At 49.5% G+C, this 15,593-nt stretch overlaps 1 long non-coding RNA gene across 1 annotated transcript; it reads left to right on the forward strand.

Moving 5' to 3' along the window:
- Nucleotides 1-617: 617 nt before the first annotated feature.
- Nucleotides 618-5,327, forward strand: LOC140422158 (uncharacterized). The gene is made up of 2 exons (XR_011947291.1): nt 618-1,280; nt 2,955-5,327. It is a non-coding gene; the product is annotated as an uncharacterized lncRNA (long non-coding RNA).
- Nucleotides 5,328-15,593: the final 10,266 nt, after the last annotated feature.

Consider the following 15,593-nt stretch of genomic DNA (forward strand, 5'->3'; position numbering starts at 1 on the left):
GCCCCTGTTGGGACAGGAGATGTGTTGCTGGACTTTTGGCAGTACACTCTTGAGGTTGGCCTGGTTGAAGTCCCCGGAGACGATGAACAGGCCTCCGGGTATTCTGTTTCATTGTTATTTATTGCTGTGTTCAATTCATCTAGCACCTTCTTCACTTCCACCTGGGGTGGGATGTAGACTGCCGTGATGATGGCAGAAGAGAATTCCCATGGAAGACGGTAAGGGCAGCAATACACAGTCAGGTATTCCAGGTCTGGGGAGCAGTAGTTTGCCACGGCCGCCACATCCGAGCACCAGGAGAAGTTGAGGCAACAAGCTCCTCCAGACCCAGAGTCCTCAACCGCTCCTCCTATAACAAACGCTTCATTCCATGACTTATTCCTTTGAACCTCTTCTGGACCCCCTCCAAAGCCAGCACATCCTTCCTTAGGTACGGAGCCCAAAACTGCTCACAATATTCCAAATGGGGTCTGACCAGAGCCATAAATATGTCCCAGAAGTACATCCCCAATTTTGAATTCTGGCCCTCTCGACATAGATGCCAACATTGCATTTGCCTTCCTAACTGCAGTCTGAACCTGCACGTTAAAATTAAGAGATCGCTCTGTAACACTGAGTATTGCAATCTCTTCATTTAAATAGGATACTGCTTCTCTATTCCTCCTGCCAAAGTGACCATGTTCATATTTTCCCACATTACACTCTATTTGCAACTTTTTACCCACTCACTTAACATGTCTGTGCCTTTTTGGAGACTCCCTACAACCTATTGACAATTTACAAAATACCACAAACAGCAATGTGACGATGACCAGATGAAGACATGGAATATTTTGTATTCACTGAAGCAACAAATGGGATTCCGGTATCACACCTCAGTTGGAATTCTGCCACCACTGCAATTCACTTTTCCCACTAGCAACCCACCCCTGCCCATAGCTTTCCCAGGGCCTGCTGTGACTTCAATGGGAAATCCCATTGACAAGCAGCGGGAGTATGAGATCGCACTGCCAGCAAATGGGAAGCCATCGAGAAGCGCACGGATGGGGAACCGGAGAATACTGCCCCTCATTAAAAATGGCACCTCCAACAGAGCAGCACTCCCTCAGCACTGCACAAGAGAGCTGCCGTGCATTTTGTTCTCCAGTCCTGAATGAGGACATGAGCCCAGAACCTTTCAATTCAGAGGCAAGAGTGTTACCCACTGAGCCCTGACTGACAGTGAGGTTGAAGAGGACCGGGAGGAGGATGTGAGGAGCTTCAAAAGCATCACAAACCAGGTGGGCCGAATGGCATGTTTCTTCCATGTCCATTCTTATGTAATTTCAATCAGTGGATTGTTATAGACCGGATTTGTTGATTTCACACCAAGGATTTGTTTGGCTGCAATGCTGAAAGTGAACTATTGTATTGCAAAATAATTTCAGCTGAGAGACCCTTAATAACTGAGGAGAGATCACAAAAAACACATCATAGAATTTACAGTGCAGAAGGAGGCCATTCGGCCCATCGAGTCTGCACCGGCCCTTACAAGAGCAACCCACTCAAGCCCATGTAGCTACCATTTCCCCGCAACCCAGCAACCCCCACTTAACCTTTTTGGACACTAAGGGCAATTTAGCTTGGCCAATCCACCTAACCCGCATATCTTTGGACTGTGGGAGGAAACCGGAGCACCCAGTGGAACCCCACGCACACATGGGGAGAACATGCAGACTCCGCACAGACAGTGACCCAGCCGGGAATCGAACCTGGGACCCTGGAGCTGTGAAGCAACTGTGCTAACCACTATGCTACCGTGCTGCCCAAAGATACACTGATAACCCAGCAAATCAGCAGTCCAACTGATCCCACATCAAGGACATGACACAGGTTGTTCAATCCAAATCTGGTTCATTTGACCTAAATCCAGAACCTTAAATTCCAGCCCAGTTACAGGGGGCTCTAACATCAGTGACAATATGCTCCAATCTTCAGTATAAATATGGTTTGGTCCTGAACAGCAGCAATATCAGCAGAATCATTGTCCCTCTCAAACGATAAGTCTCTGTCCCCTGCACACTCCCTCTTCCCTCTTGATGGTAACACTAATTCATCCCACTATACTGCTCCCGCTTTCCCCCAAGTTATCCTCCCCTGAAGGGGCTGATTCTCGAGTTCAGTTTCACACTCACCTATTGCCCTCCCCAATATGTCACCTGAAGTTAACACTGTTTTGCTAAGGGGGAGATCCCAATCAAATCCAGTGACTATGCACATGTACTATGTGTCAGGTGGAGTTACCGCGCCCCCACTCCTCCACTTTTCATCCCAGTCCCAGGAGTTTGGTGACAGCTCCGGATGATTAATGGCGGCCGGGGCACCCACAACCCCCCGCGCTGGGGAAACCGTTCTGTCCGCCGCACGGGCGGGTGGCCTGGGTGAGCGCATATCCAACGGCATGTGCAGTACAAAGCCCATCCCCTGACCTTCCTGCTGGGGTGTTAACCAATGGGAAGAGTTACAAGACCGGAAGGATTCTACCCCTCCAATCAGAGCGCGGGCTTTGTGTGACTAAAGAATGAGTTTCACACAGACTGGAACGTCCTCCCGTCTCCAACATCTGTGAGTAAAACACTTTTTCAATTGGTGACTTGCAGCAACTGAAGAGAACAGAAGTCTATATAGTAACACATTTTTCGTCCAGTAATATAGACGTATATCTGTCTGGCAGCTGCATGAAGATTTTCAGGTCTCTGTCCAGGATAGGAAGCAGTGGGCAGGGATCTGTCAATCAGCACCTTCAGGAGAATTGGGAGGGTGAATATTAGATACAGCAGAGGGAAAGTGTGTGGGATGGAGATTTAGAGCTTTGAGGACTGAGAGAGAAAAGGATGTTCTATGGAAACTTGAATGGTCTGTTCTGAATTTCTATTCACAATTGATAGTGATAGCTTTGTAAACTTATTTTACAGGATATCAGAAGAGGAGAATTTGCAGACAGAAACTCAAATGAATTGTCACTTCAAGAGTCTCTCCATTAATCGGGGTCTGAATATCATTGGCCTTTGAATCTAGAAGGAGAAATGTTTCTCTATCTTGTCTGCTTCAAAAGATTTAAAACATCAGTGTGACTGGAAAAGCACCAAGACACACACATACCCGAATGAGAGTGTTCCAGTGCACGGACTGTGGAAAGAGCTTTAACCGGTTACACAGATTGAAAACACGTTGCATCATTTACAACGGGGAGAGAATGTACCAGTGCTCTGTGTGCACATGATCGTCAAACTTGGAGAAACACAAGAACACCGCATCATGGAAAAACCATGGAAATGTGGGGACTGTGGAAAGGGATTCAGAGCGCAGTACGAGCTGGAAAGGCATTACACTGGAGAGAGGCCATTCATCTGTTGTGAGTGTGGGAATGGATTCACTCGGTTAGCCCACCTGCAGACACATCAGAGAGTACACACCAGGGAGAGGCCATTCACCTGCTCTCAGTGTGGGATGGGATTCGCTCAGTTATCTCACCTGCTTCAGCACCATGTAACTCACACCAATGAGACCTTTAAATGCTCTGACTGTGGGAGTAGTTTCAAAAGCTCTCGTGTACTGATGATCCACCAGCGCATTCACACTGAGGAGAGACCGTTCAGCTGCTCTCACTGCACAAAGAGGTTCAGAACATCATCCGACTTGATGAGCCACCAGTGAGTTCACACCGGGGAGAGGCCGTGCACCTGTCCTGACTGTGGGAAGAGATTCAGTGATTCATCTGCCCTGTTAATACACCAGCGAGTCCACACTGGAAAGAGGCCATTCACCTGCTCTGAGTGTGGGAAAGGATTCACTCAGTCATGCAACCTGCTGAGACACCAACAAATTCACAAGTGATGGCAGGGGTTAGATTCTGCTGTTAATCACATCCAGGACTGAATCATGTTCTTTCTGACACTTGGTGAAGTGGGAGGGTCGGAGGGTTTCTTTCTGCTGGACTGGCCAGTCTCACGACTCTGCTTCTAGTGGGCTGATGCTCTTTGAGCCTGGGAGAGCACATTTCCACTGAAATGATCCACAAAAGTTGATGAAGGACTTTTATTTTATCCTGGATAGCAAATAATGTTTTTCCTACCACTACAAGTAGATCTAAAATAAATACATTTGTCTCTGCTCCATTGAGTCTACAGCACAGGGCCAGGCCAGACGGCCCAATTGGTCTCTGTCAGTATTTATGCTCCAAATGAGCCTCCACCCACCCCTCTTCATCTCCCTCCATCAGCATCTCCTTCTATTCCTTTCTCCCTCATGTATGTATCTACCTTCCCCGTCAATGTATTAATACTGTTCACCTCAACCACTCACTGTGGGAGTGAGTTCCACATTCTCACCACTCGCTGGGTAAAGAGGTTTCTCATGAAATCCCTATTGGATTATTGAACCCCTTCATAATCTTAAAGACTTCCATCCCGTCACCTTTTAGTCTTTCCTGAGGGTGAAATGCTCTCAGTTCTTGTATTAATCTTGTGAATCTTTGTTGCACCTTCTCCAGTGCCTCGATTTCCTTTTTCTAAATGGCGATCACAAATATCGACAGTGCTCCCAGTGTAGTCTAACCCTGGTTCTAAACAAGTTGAACATAACCTCCCTGCTTTTCAATTCTATCCCTCCAGAATGGAACCCTATATGTGGGCTCCACACCTTAGGAAAGATGTGACATTCTCAGAGAGGATGCAGAGGAGATTTATGAGAATGGACCAGGGATGAGGGACTTCAGTTAGTTAGAGAGACTGGAGCAGCTGAAATTGTTAGTTGAGAGTCATGAGGGCACAGAAGGAGACCATACAGCCCATCGATTCCCTGTTGGCTCTGGAGCAAACCAGTCAGTCCCAGTGCCCTGTTCTAACCTTATAGCCCTGCAATTTAGTTCCCTTAAATATCAATCCAATTTCTGTTTAAAATCCTCCATTGTCTTCATTTCCACCCACCTCACAAGCAGCGAGTTCCAGATCATTACCATTCGCTGCATTACAATATTCTCCCTCACGTGTCTTCCCCCACCCACCACATCTCTTAACCAAATCCTGAAATATGTTATCCCCTTCATTCTTGTCCCACCAGCTAATGGGAACAACTTTTCTTTATCCATCTTACCTAAACCTGTCATAGTCTTGACCACCTCTCTCAAATCTCCCCTCGACCTCCTTTGCTCCAAGGTGAACAATCCCAAGCTGACATGAACAAACAAACAGAATATGTTAATACCTGGGATCAGATGGGAACGTATAATTTCTGTTTGAAAGATACTGGGAATATTGTCCTGGACAATAAATGATTGGAATACTTTACCTTGGGTTTGGTTGAATGGAATATATCAATCTGGTATCCTCCGACGTTCTAGTGAAAGAATGTTCTAATGTGTAGACGAGATGAATAAATTGATCACTTTCTCTTGGAAATATTTACATCCTGGCCCATGAAATTTGTTTCAAAGAAATCCACATTTGAAAGCCTGGCCATAACATGAAATATCAGGATCATAACAGGGGAGATAAGAAAGACAGACATTCACTTTGATATTTTCATCAGCGCATCTGAGAGTTAAGAATATGTGACATGATTTTGGGATACCGGTGTGGGTGTGCCGATGTGATTTGTTACATGTGAAAAATAACAAGCCTAAATTCATGGTGAAATGGACTGAAGACCGGGTCCCAAACACACACAGCTACTGGAGATACAGCAGGAGATGAAATGGTTAATGTGGCCAGGGGATTGAGACACCATTGTGACATCATCAAGACATTGACACACTCCAGAGAGAAACCGACTTTAAAACAATCAGAATAGAATTAAACACACTGGACATGGTCAAAGTGGGAGTGAAATTAAAGCGATAATGGGACAATGAAGGGCTTGGGAGAAATAATACGGAGTAAGAACTGTCCACAAAGAGAGAGCTGGAGAATCTTTTCCATCCATGCTTGACCTGTTCCTTGAAGCATCTGTCCTAATGTACCAGGAACCGAGAACTCACGGCGCTCCTTCAGGAGAAGAGAAAATGGAGTAGATGTTACCCCAGGCGGAGCCAGAACAGAAATGGAAAATAATGAATGGACATTGAGTAAGGGGTCAGAAAGACCCCCCCCCCCCCCCCCCCCCCCCCATCCTCTAGGTGTGGACTGTAAGATTCCTAGGGGACTCCCTACTTCAGGTTTTCTTGCTAATTAGCGAACATTAAATTAAATTCTGTGGATTTATTTTGAATTTGATTGTTACGCTTCTCCTGTTTTTATTCCTGTTGTGATTACGCTCTGGGTAAGGATGGTTGACAGGTGACAGGATGGGAAATTGTGGTTTGGGTCTTCACTGACCAAATGTTTTATTGATCTGAAATGTGTAAAAGGGACCAAACTTCAGCAGAAATCAAGCAGAGCTGAGAACAGACAACTTGCAGTGTGGGAACAGGACGATAAACAACTCCCAGAGGACAGAGAAAACAAGAGAGCCTGGAATCCTAGACCACACCCTGGGTATCAAGGCCACCATGTTTTCACTGCTTGGCATGGCAATGCTGACTCCCTGTACCGGGGACGGATCGTGAGGAAGCCAATTGTTTGAGAGTTTGACATGGCTTGGGCGGGTACAGATGTTTCAATGACAGGCTTTTTAATTGGTCCATGTGTAAGGAATCTTTTTTAAATCCTTGTCTGATCCATGTGTCCCTTTTTAATACTGTCTTGCGGTTGCTGCACCATTGCAGATTCTGGGTTTGACCTACAGACTTTGGAAACCCCCAGCTGCAAGTTGTTAGTTGAACTGGCCAAAGGGATTCCCCTCTGTGCTGTGTGGTAGGGTCCCGTGATGTCATTTTGATTGACTTGGCTAGCAGTCAATCAGTTCAGATTTACCCCATTCTTCATTGTGATTGGTGGAACCCTTCAGAAACTTCTGAAGGGAAGTCCAGAAGTCGCAATCTCCATTTTATTTCACTTCTATTTAGACCTAGAAGGCAGCACACAGCAAGTCTGGACTCTCCCTATTACCTCTTTACCTGGCGATTTAAAATGCTTCCAGCCAGCCTGTGACAGTTCCAATGGCAGCTAAAGCAGATCTCTCTCAGCTGAGGACTTGTGACCAAATACCTTCCTCTTTCTGCACAACCTGGCAGCTGTTGCCAAATTGTCATCTCTGTTCTGATTAGGCAACTGTGAGGCCAGAGCTCTGAGTTTTCTCTCACCTGTTGGACTCCTCCTGAAGGTTCAGGATAAAGAGAGGGGCCATTGAAAATCCATTTAAAACTCTCATGTTGAGAACCTCAGTGAGGTTGGTCGTCTGTATGGTGGTCCATCAATGACCCTGACTCCACCACTCCCTGGTGAAGAGAGATTCACAGACCCATAGACCTCAGGGGAAAGAAATATCCTCATCTGCGTCTTCAATGGGAAATCCTTTTTATTTTGCCACAAGGGGAAATATCCTCTCCACATTCTCTCTGTCCGTTCCACTCAGAATTTCACTTGTTTCAATAAGATCATCTCTCATTCTTCTAAACTGCAAGAGATACAGTCCCAACTTGTCAAACCTTTCCTCAGAGGATAACTCCCTCATTCCAGGAATCCGGGGAACCAACCTCCTCTGAACTGCTTCTAATGCAATTATCTCATTTCTGAAATAAGGAGACCCAAACTGTACACAGTGCTCCAAATATAGTCTCACCAAGGCCCTGTGCAACTGCAGCAAAATATCCCTACATTTATATTCCAGTCTCATTGCAACAAACAACAATATTCCATTTACCTTCCTAATCACCTGCTTTACCTGCAAACTAACTTCTTGAGGTTCCTGTATCAGGACGTCCAGATCCCTCTGTACCTCACAGTTCTGCAATCTCTCTCCAATTAAATAATGTTCTGTTTTATTTAACCCTTTTTGCCAAAGTGGACAAGTTCACATTTTCCCACGTTATGCTCCGTCTGTCAATGTGTTCCCACTCACTTAATCTGTTTGTTGTCCTTTGCAGACTCCTTAAATCCACTTCACAAATTACTTTCCTACCTGTCTTTGTGTCATCAGCAAATTTAGCTGCCATACATTCAATCCCAGCATCCAACTCATTAATGTGGACTGTAAATAGTTGAGGGCCCAGCACTGATCCTTGTGACACTCAACTTGTCACATCTTACCAACCCAAACGGAACCCATTTATACCCCCTCTCTGCTTAGTGTTAGCTAACCAACCTTCTATTCATGCTGATATGTTGCTCCGCACATCCCCGTCCCACCACCATGAGCTCTTATTATGTGTAATAACCTTTGATGTGGCAACCTGGGGAATTCCTTCTGGAAACCTAGATAAACCACATCTACAGGTTCCCCTTTATTGACATCCCATGTTATTTCCTGAAAAAGACTCGATAAATTAGACAATCCTGATTGACTCTCTGAACCATATTTTCAAACATTGTGTCAAAAGAAAAAGAAAATCTCCTCTCCCCCTCTGGCTCCTTTACCAATTAGCTTAAGAGAGACTCACCTTCAGTTAAAGAGCCTGTCAACCTCTTTCATCCACTTTCCCTGAATTGAATGAATTTAAGCAGAAAAATACCAACAAAAATCAAATATTTTCAATGAAACAAGTTTATGAATGAAATAGAACATGGTTTTATTAAAAAATATCAGAACATTACTTACGGATCAAAGACAACCAGAGTAAAAGAGTAACCACGAAAGGATGTTCACAATATTCGGGACCCAAATGTTTCTCTTTGGTTCCTCTGTCGCCTATTCCCGTGACTCCCCACTTTGAACACAGGAGCACAAAACCCCGGGTTCAAGACACCATCAGCCATGATCATCCCCATCCCTTGATTTCCCAATCAGTCCTTTATTAGTGTGACACCCATGGCAGATTCCCAACTGGGGCACAGGCCCTGTTATTCTCAGCTGAATTCAGCCCTCAGCTCAGTTGCCTCACTGTCATTGACACAATCAATAACGAGACAGAAAGGTGCCCGAGGCTCAAATAGGAAGAGAAAACTTGTGGATTAGAATCTCTGTAAAGATCAGTAACTTCAAAACAAAAATCAAATCCCCAGTCAACAAATTAAAGGATCACATGACAGGACATAAGGTTTTATAACTTTTACTGCAACAAACAAACTAGAAGCAACATTAACTAAACATTATTTTTGTCGGAAACCAACACTGTAAAGGTATCAGTCCAAAGTGATTATTCATTCCCGAGGGTTCAGTTCTTTTATTTTCCCAATCTGGCAGCCATTAACTGTAGAACTGTCTTTCACAGTGAAAGATTGGCGAGCTACCAGTAAACTGAGACTAAGCATAAATAGTTCATTTTCTGGTTGGCAAGATGTAATGAGTGGTGTGTCACAGGGATCAGTGCTGGGGCGTCAATCTTCCACAATTTATATCAATGACTTGGATGATGGGACTGGAGATATGGTTGTTAAGTTTGCTGATGATGCAGGCAAAAAGGAAAAGGAGTTGGTGTTGCACTGATAATAAGGTACATTAATAAGGGAGGATCTCAGATCAGGAACACAAAATGTGGAATCCGTTTGGGTGGAGTTAAGAAACAGCATGGGACGGGTTTGGTGCCAGAGGCACAGTGCTGCCTATTTACCCTGGCCACCCTGAGGAGGTTGTACAGTTTTTTACAGCACTGTTGGGCCTGTCCGGACGGTGTTGCTCACGGAGATTACTGCCTCTGTCACCTGCGCCAAGGCGCGGCGAACGGAGGCAGCTGGTAGCCTCCTTCCCGGGCTGCGGTACACGGTTGCCTGCCTCTCCTCCATGGTGTCCAGCAAGGTCTCAAGCTCGGTGTCCATAAAGCGGGCTGCCACTCTCCTCATTGCCATCTTGTTGGCTGGGATGGTGTGTATGTGGAGTGAAGTGTGTTTATGCAGCTTGTCAGCCTCCTGAGTGTCAATCGTGAATCCGGCAAATCCCAGACCATTTCTCATTGGAATGGATTGTGTTCCATGTGGTGCCGGTCCTGGCCCCTCAACAGTCGTTGAATGGGACCAGGTGCGGCATCAGTTTTGATATCGTAGAACTCGCGAATCCTGCCCCGGCATCAACGCTCAGTCTCAGGAGTGGAGAATTCGACTTCCGGGTGCGGCTATGCAGAGCTAGGTCGCATATTCGGTAGCTCCCGCTTGGATCGGACTTTTGGGCTCTTTTGCAGGGCCCCCACGGCATTTGTTTGATATTTCCCGGTGTGGCAAGAAGACTGCAGCATTCCCCTGACAGTGTCCCCCAGGAATGTTATGTCTTTTGGCTACCAGACCCGGCAGAAACAGTAAAAGATTTGGCTTTGGCTGCAGGTTGAGACAAAAGCCTCTTCCAGCATGCAGGCGGGGGAAGGGCAAGCTTAAAGCTGCAATCTGACTTGACTCTATCAAAGGTGAATTCTAGCAGCAGAGGGAACAACTGTGAAAAGATCTACCAAGGCCATTGAAGAAGCAGGGACGAGGCTTCCGGTGGCAGCCATGGAGGAGTAGGTCGTGCATTCGGCAGCTCCCGTCTGGAACTGACTCTCAGACCTTTTTCAGGAGTTTCCATAGACTTTTTAAACGGACCAGAAGTGTAACGGCCAAAGGAGCGGCACTGGAGCAACGGGAGAAGCGAGGGAAAGAAAACAAAATGGCGGCGGCCAGGAACAAAGGGGAGCTGCAGGAGTTCATCAAGCGCTGCTTTGAGGAGCAGCGCGAGGAGATGCGCAAGGAGATGTTGGCGCCTATGCTTTCGGCAATTGAAGGACTCGGGATCACCCAGAAGGTCCACGAAGCTAAGATCCAGGAGGTACAGAAAAGAGTCAGTCAGAACGAGGACGAGCTCGTGGGCCTGGCGGTGAGAGTGGAGCAGAACGAGGCGCTACACAAGAGGTGGGCGGGAAGACCCGAAGACCTGGAGAACAGTCGAGGAGAAAGAATCTGCGAATCCTGGGTCTCCCTGAGGGAGTGGAGGGGGCTGATGCCGGGGCACACGCGAGCACGATGCTCGAGGCGATGATGAGCACGAAGGCCCCTTCGAGGCCGCTGGAGTTGGACGGGACACATCGGGTGCTGGCGAAGAAGCCCCAGGCAAATGAGCCGCCAAGGGCGATGGTGGTGAGGTTCCACCGGTTCACGGACAGAGAGTGGGTCCTGAGGTGGGCCAAGAAGGAGCGGAGCAGTAAGTGGGACAATGCAGAGATCCGAATATACCCGGACTGGAGCACGGAGGTTGCAAAGCGGAGAGCGGGTTTCAACCGGGCCAAAGCGGCGTTGTCCTGGAAAGAAGTGAAATTCGGAATGCTGCAGCCAGCGCGACTGTGGGTCACATACAAGGGCCAACACTATTACTTCGAAACGCCTGAAGAGGCGTGGACCTTTGTACGAGCCGAAAAGTTGGACTCTAACTGAGGGTCTGTGAGGGTAGGGGGGATGTTTGAGGTTTGATGTGTGATGGTTGTTGTATATAGGGGGTCAATCACGCGCAGGAAATGTTACATGGGCTGGGGGAGAGAGACAAGGCCGTGACAGGAGCTGCGCCAGAGGGGGCGGAGCAGGCTTTGGAAAGCGAGGGGTGTTTTCCCGCGCGCGGGAAGAAAGGCGGGGAGGGGAACGAAGGAATGCATATGGATTGGGAGACTCCCACGCGGGCAGGTCAATGGGACGGCGGGGGAAGCCGGGGTCAGCATGCATCAGCTGACTTACGGGAGTGACATGGGGGGAGCAAAAAAGCTAGACAGGGGTCTAGCGGGGGGGGAGGGGGGGGGAAAAGGGTTGCTGCTGCACTGGCCAAAAGTGAATGAGACACAGAAGAGGTGGTCGGGACGGGGGTCCCCCCTCTGGAGGACTGGAGGGTGAGAGGGAGGCGTGGACACGGGACCGGCCCAGAAAAGGAGATGGCTAGTCGGCGGAGCGTGGGGGGGGGGGGGGGGGGGCGGAGGGGGGGTGTGAGAGCCCCTCCAATCCGGCTGATAACGTGGAATGTGAGGGGCCTGAATGGGCCGGTGAAGAGGGCTCGAGTGTTCGCGCACGTAAAGGGACTGAAGGCGGATGTGGCCATGCTCCAAGAGACACATCTGAAGGTGGCGGACCAGGTCAGGTTAAGAAAGGGATGGGTAGGACACGTATTCCACTCGGGACTGGACGTGAAGAATAGAGGGGTGGCAATATTGGTGGGAAAGCGGGTGTCATTTGAGGCCAAGATGATTGCAGCGGACAATTGAGGGCGATATGTAATGGTGAGCGGTAGGCTGCAAGGGACGTGGGTGGTGTTGGTAAACGTATACGCCCCGAACTGGGATGACGCAGGATTCATGAAGCGCATGTTGGGGCGCATTCCGGACCTGGAGATAGGAGGCCTGATAATTGGAGGGGACTTCAATACAGTGTTGGATCCAGCACTAGACAGCTCCAAATCAAGAACTGGAAAGAGGCCGGCGGCGGCCAAGGTACTTAGGGGGTTTATGGATCAGATGGGGGGAGTGGACCCATGGCGGTTTGCAAGGCCGCAGGCCAGGGAATTTTCTTTCTTCTCCCATGTACACAAAGCCTACTAAAGCCTACTCCCGGATAGATTTCTTTGTTCTGGGTAGGGCGCTCATCCCGAGGGTGGAGGGGACGGAGTATTCGGCTATAGCTGTTTCGGACCATGCCCCACACTGGGTGGAACTGGAGCTGGGAGAGGAGAGGGACCAACGCCCGTTGTGGCGGCTGGATGTGGGACTGCTGGCGGACGAGGTGGTGTGTGGGAAGGTGAGGGGGTGTATCGAAAGTTACTTGGAGGCAACGACAACGGGGATGTGCGGGTGGGGGTGGTATGGGAGACGTTGAAGGCGGTGATCAGGGGAGAGCTAATTTCCATTAGGACTCATAGGGAGAAGACAGAGGGTATGGAAAGGGAGAGGTTAGTGGGGGAGATTTTGAGAGTGGACAGGAGATACGCAGAGGCCCCGGAGGAGAGATTACTTGGGGAAAGACGACGGCTCCAGGCGGAGTTTGACCTGTTGACCACAGGGAAGGCGGAGACACAGTGGAGGAAAGCGCAGGGGGCGACCTACGAGTATGGGGAAAAGGCTAGTCGGATGCTGGCACACCAGCTCCGTAAGAGGATGGTAGCGAGGGAAATAGGGGCAGTCAAAGATGGAAGGGAAGCCACGGTTCGGAGTGCGACGAAAATAAACGAGGTATTCAAGGCCTTTTATGAAGAGCTGTACAGATCCCAGCCCCCAGCGGGGGAAGAGGGGATGAGACGATTCCTAGATCAGCTGAGATTCCCGAGGGTGGAGGAGCAAGAGGTGGCTGGTTTGGGGGCACCAAATGGGTTGGAGGAGCTGAGCAAGGGTTTGGGAGCATGCAGGCGGGGAAGGCCACGGGACCGGACGGATTCCGGTGGAGTTCGACAGGAAGTACGCAGACCTGTTGGCCCCGCTACTGGTGAGGACCTTTAATGAGGTAAGAGAGGAGGGGACCCTGCCCCCGACAATGTCGGAAGCGACAATTTCTTTGATCCTAAAGCGGGACAAGGACCCCACTGCAATGTGGATCGTACAGGCGATCTCGCTCCTCAATGTGGATGCAAAGTTGCTGGCAAAAGTGCTGGCCACGAGGATCGAGGACTGTGTCCCGGGGGTAATCCATGAGAACCAGACGGGGATTTGTAAAGGGCAGGCAACTAAACACCAATGTGCGGCGGCTATTAAACGTGATAATGATGCCATCGGAGGAGGGAGAGGCGGAGATAGTGGCAGCTATGGACGAGGAGAAGACCTTTGACCGAGTAGAGTGGGAGTACCTCTGGGAGGTGCTGCGCAGGTTTGGGTTCGGGGTAGGGTTTATCAATTGGGTTAAGCTCCTTTACAGAGCCCCGATGGCAAGTGTAGTGACAAACCGGCGGAGGTCGGAGTACTTTCGACTGTACCGAGGGACGAGGCAGGGGTGCCCCCTGTCCCCCCTGTTGTTCGCATTGGCGAGCGAACCATTGGCCATGTCATTGAGGGAGTCTAATAAATGGAAGGGGGTGGTCCGAGGGGAAGAAGAGCATCGGTTGTCACTATATGCGGATGACCTGTTGCTGTACGTAGCGGATCCAATGGAGGGGATGGTGGAGGTCATGCAGACTCAAAGGGAGTTTGGTGAGTTTTCGGGCTATAAGCTCAATGTAGGGAAGAGTGAGCTCTTTGTATTACAGGCAGGGGACCAAGAAAGAGGGATAGGGGACCTACCGCTGAGGAGGGCGGAGGGGAGCTTTCGGTATCTGGGGATCCAGATAGCCAGGAGTTGGGGGACCCTACATAAACTGAATCTGACGAGGTTGGCGGAGAAAATGGAGGAGGAATTCAAAAGATGGGACATGTTACCGCTCTCGCTGGCGGGTAGAGTGCAGTCGGTCAAAATGGTGGTCCTTCCGAGGTTTCTGTTTGTATTTCAGTGCCTTCCCATCGTGATCACTAAGGCCTTTTTTAAGAGAGTAGGCAGGAGTATTATGGGGTTTGTGTGGGCGAATAAGACCCCAAGAGTAAGGAGGGGGTTCCTGGAATGCAGTACGGACCGAGGAGGGTTGGCGCTGCCAAATCTGGGGAGCTACTACTGGGCAGCAAATGTGGCAATGATCCGCGAGTGGGTTATGGAGGAGAGGGGGCGGCATGGAAGAGGATGGAGATGACGTCCTGTAAAGGAACGAGCCTGGGGGCGTTGGTGACGGCACCGCTGCCGCTCTCGCCGACAAAGTATACCACGAGCCCGGTGGTGGCGGCAACGCTAAGGATCTGGGGCCAGTGGAGACGGCACCGGGGTGCAATGGGAGCATCGGTGTGGTCCCCGAGCATGGGTAACCACCGGTTTGTCCCGGGGAAGATGGACGGGGGGTTCCAGAGCTGGCATCGGACGGGGATTGGAAGAATGGGGACCTGTTCATCGACGGGACGTTTGCGAGCCTAGGGGCACTAGAGGAGAAGTTTGAGTTACCCCCGGGAAATGCCTTTAGATATATGCAGGTGAGGCTTTTGTGAGGCAACAGGTGAGGGAATTCCCGTTGCTCCCGGCACAAGAAGTTCAAGATAGGGTGATCTCCGGTGTATGGGTCGGGGAGGGCAAGGTGTTGGAAATACACCAGCAGTTGAAAGAAGAGGGGGAAGCGCTGGTAGAAGAGTTGAAGGGTAAATGGGAGGAGGAGCTGGGGGGGGGGGGGGGGGGGGGGAGATCGAGGAAGGTCTGTGGGCTGATGCCCTAGGTAGGGTTAATTCCTCTTCCTCGTGTGCCAGGCTCAGCTGATACAATTTAAGGTGGTCCACAGAGCGCACTTGACGGGGGCGAGGTTGAGTAGGTTCTTTGGGGTAGAGGACAGATGTGGAAGGTGCTCAGGGAGCCCGGCGAACCATGTCCATATGTTTTGGTCATGCCCGGCACTGGAGGGGTTCTGGAGAGGAGTGGCAGGAGCAATATCTCAGGTGGTGAAAGTCCGGGTCAAGCCAAGCTGGGGGCTAGCAATATTCGGAGTAGTGGACGAACCGGGAGTGCAGGAGGCGAAAGAGGCTGGCATTCTGGCCTTTGCGTCCCTAGTAACCCAGCGAAGGATCTTGCTAATGTGGAAGGAGGCGA

Source organism: Scyliorhinus torazame, chromosome 5, assembly GCF_047496885.1.
Source record: "Scyliorhinus torazame isolate Kashiwa2021f chromosome 5, sScyTor2.1, whole genome shotgun sequence".
NCBI lineage: Eukaryota > Metazoa > Chordata > Chondrichthyes > Carcharhiniformes > Scyliorhinidae > Scyliorhinus > Scyliorhinus torazame.